At 35.4% G+C, this 4,000-nt stretch overlaps 1 pseudogene; it reads right to left on the bottom strand.

The window, feature by feature from the left end:
• Positions 1 to 2,127: 2,127 nt before the first annotated feature.
• The window catches only part of LOC112005962 (cysteine-rich receptor-like protein kinase 25), a 5,439-nt pseudogene continuing 3,566 nt past the window's right edge, over positions 2,128 to 4,000 (bottom strand).

Raw genomic sequence — 4,000 nt, 5'->3', positions numbered from 1 at the left:
ATTATCCCCTACTGTCCATGGGGGGAGAGGTAAATCCTTGAGAATGTGGGGGGAGGCTACTACCCACAGGGCCGATAGACCACACACCAAAAGAGGTACATATCATGCAATTGTGATTGAGTTCTGACTTGTCTATGGCGATATGTCTTGGTGACATTTCCATCTTTGTAGCACCTTGTCATGTGGCCTTGGGTGAGGTTTATGGTTTTGAAATAGTATTGGATATTTTTCTAGCTCATGGTGAATAATATGTAGTTTCATAGTTATTTTTGTAAGCTTGGTGCTACATTATTTATATCATTTTTGTCATATTGTTAATGAAATTGATTTTGCATTTAAATTGAATGGAAATTCTAAAATTATAGCATGTTTTGTAAAATGCTCATTATCATGAAACTTGCATTTCCTCCTACCCCCATTAATTATGCTATGAATGCTCGAAAATGTGTTGAAAACACAAGAGCTATTTAGACCCCTAAATTAAAGTTACGACTCAATTGATTTTACACTAACTTAATACTAAGTGCGGAATAGTGTAAATGCGAGTGGATAAACAAACAAGCTACTCTAATCCATAATCATGACAACAAAGCAGTAAAATAGAATGTAAAAGAATAGGGAAGAGAGATGCAAATACAAGATAACACGTCGATGTGTTATCGAAGAGGAAACCAAAAAACTCGGCGAAAAACCTCTGCACTGCCCTCCAAGTGGTAATCGATCCACTAGACAATCAGTTAGGATACATGGGTTAGCAAGAGACCCTCTAAGACTAATCTATTCGATGTACCTAAGCCCTCTAAGCTCCTACTCCAACAAGACTTCTCGAAACTGTGTCTTGTCTAGCTCTTTGGATCCCGCAACAAACTCCATGTTGCATCTGCCATCCTTGGCTTCTTCCAATGTTTTTCAGTAGCTCCAAAACCTCACTTGACACTCTGAAAGTGTGTGGTAAGTGTTTGGGTTATCAACCTCTCAATGATATGGAAATGGAGAGGTAGGAGATAAGCAAAATCCACAAGCAATTGTGTAGAGAAATGTGGGTATAACAATCTCTAATTCTCAAGGTTTATGGCTAAGGTTTTCTCTCAGAAGCACTCCTCAACATTTGTGGGTGATGTAGGTATATATAGTGTGGGTACAAAAAGTGTGTATCAAATAGCACAGCCTGGCAAAACATAATGTTTCACGAGTGTCTTGCGAGAAGACCTTACCCGCTAGATAATTGTGAAACACAACTGTCTCCATCTGTACTGACTCTTCGCATTCCAGTCATGTGCAAGGCACATGCATCACTTCGCGAGATGCTTAGTAGTGAGCTACCCGCGAGAAATCTTCTGTCTTCAGTTGCTTTAGTCTTCATACTCTCTCTCTCTCTCTAACACACAACCCTTACAATTAAATCCCACAATAAATACAGGGGACAAAAGATTAAATAAAATTACAATCAAATTTAGTACGGAATTAAAGCCAACAAAACACGCAGTTGTAAATTACAACTTTACATGCTACTTACTGAGCTTCAACTCATCCCACTCTCTAACAATTTTTCAAATCAATTAGCTATACCTTGAGCATGGAACTTAATTTAGTGGTGGTGTTTGGAGTGCAATATTAAATCGGGAGACTTGTGCTATAAATTGTTGGTGACTCAATCTTGCTAAATTTATCAAGGCCATAATTTACTCTATTGGAGGTTGGGCACTTGAGTTTTGAATTGGAGGCCTAGATTAATACATTATGGATACGCAATCTTGCTAAATTCACTCCAAATTTACTCTATTGGAGGTTACGCACTTGAGGTTGGGCACTTGCTAAATACATTAATACATTAATTTACTCTATCAAGGTCATACTTTACTCTATTGTTGGTGACTCAATCTTGCTAAATTTATCGAGGCCATAATCGGGAGACTTGTGCTACATTATTGTTTGTAAATGTGTTATGGAGTTCTAACTTGTAATATGGAGATTTTAGTATGGTCATATATTCTTATCGTGTGTAAAGGAAAAGAAGAGAAAAGAAAAATCTCCTATAGTCTATCTCGTGAAGGTTCTTTACTCATGCTTTAGACCCTTTTGGGTTTGGGATGAGACATGCAATAGGCACAAAATTATATAATCACATTATCGAGGGTATGCTTCAGTTATTGAAGCTTCATTAACAGAAGATGGCATTCCTTTTCTTGTAGATTGATCGGACGCGAGCTCCTTTGTTGACATGTTAGTCTCTGTTGTACTATAAAGGAAAAATGCCGGCCGTTGACGTGCTGGTAGAGTAAGAGAGTTACTATTTAGCATGAGAACTATCAATGCCATGGTTGGTCTTTCTATGGAACTTCCCTGGACACATTGTAAGCCAATATGGAATCATCTCTTGACTTCATCTCTTGAATAAGAATCTCTCAAAGTCGGGTCCAACAACTCCAAAAATGTTCCATCCCTCCAATGTTTCCAAGCCTGCATCAATTGCCCAAATATTCTCGTAAACTTCTCTTGACATATTAACAAAAGGGGAAAAAATGCAATATTCAATATATACTCACATAACTCAAGAGGTTCTCAGTAGTGATTGATGTACTGAATGATCTATTCCTCTTACCACTTAAAATCTCTAATATTAGAACGCCAAAACTGTATACATCAGACTTCATTGAGTATAATCCGCCTATTGCATATTCTAGAGGCATGTAACCACTACAAACCAACATCAACAAAACAATACTCAGTTAAAATATGATATGAAACCTTTGAAGTATAAGTAATACCGAACAAAAATATTAGCTACATTCAGACTAACTGGAATCCAAGATAACGTACTCTGTATATCTGATAAGAATATAAGCACAAATGCATTACTACGGAGAAGTAATTGGACCATGTGCATCTCTAAATTTCAAGCTGATAACTTGATATGTAATTTGTGAGGTGCTAGAATGAATTTTTCCCTATTTTACTTTGATTATTTGGTGGGATAATACATCAATCTAGATCACGCCAAACAAATAAAGAATTGCTTATTTTAATTGGGTTTAAAAGCATTGTATCCCATTGGAAGGTTCCTTAGATTTACACTTTCTCAAGGTTTTATTTTTTTATTTTTTTTTTAATTTTTTTTTTTATGAAAATACCACTTTTCCCTCTATTTATGGTAGTTATTTCCCCCAAAAAACGAATGTTACAAAATGTCTATAATTTCATACTTACTATGTCCCAGCAATCCTGTGAGTGTTGTCTTGAGTTTGGTCAATTCCAAAAATTCTTGCCATGCCAAAATCTGAAATTTTTGGATTCATATCTTCATCTAGCAATATGTTGCCAGCTTTAAGATCACGATGTATATTTCTAAGTCGAGAATCTTCGTGAAGATACAGAATTCCTCGTGCAATCCCACAAATAATCTTGTATCGGCTTGGCCAACCTAATAGTCTTTGTTTATTAGGATCTAAAAAATCATCAAAATTCAATTTCATGTTAGAATATAAGAATTAAAATCAATGTCCATTTTAAATTATACAATTTAATTTAATTCGAAAAGAGAAATATAGAAAAATAATTTAATCTTTTTATCTCTTGCAATTTCATCTGGTCCTAAGTAAAAAGAATTTACAAATTCGGTGCGGCTCGAAGCTTATAATCTTAACAGCAATCATGCATTTCATATAACACAAGGAAATTAGACAAATGGTTAGAATCAACGAACCGAATAGAAAATAGTCGAGGCTTTTGTTGGGCACATATTCATAAACCAGTATTTTTTCTTCTTCCAAACAAAATCCCAATAGTGTCGCTAGATTTCTATGTTGAAGCTTAGCTACCAATGCAACTTCGTTCTTAAATTCTTCTACACCTTGTTTAGAGCTTCTTGAGAGCCTTTTCACGGCAATCTCTTGTCCACCTAGAAGTGTGCCCTGTAAAATGCATTTAATTAGCTGTTAGAACAACTTGTAGAAGTTATAAAAGTTCAAAAGTCAAGTTTTTTTTTTTTTTTTTTTTTTTT

The sequence above is a fragment of the Quercus suber genome, unplaced genomic scaffold, assembly GCF_002906115.3.
Source record: "Quercus suber isolate HL8 unplaced genomic scaffold, Cork oak 2.0 scaffold_279, whole genome shotgun sequence".
Lineage (NCBI taxonomy): Eukaryota > Viridiplantae > Streptophyta > Magnoliopsida > Fagales > Fagaceae > Quercus > Quercus suber.
The sequence above is the reverse complement of the archived record's forward strand: the minus strand, read 5'-3'. Positions and strand labels throughout refer to the sequence as shown.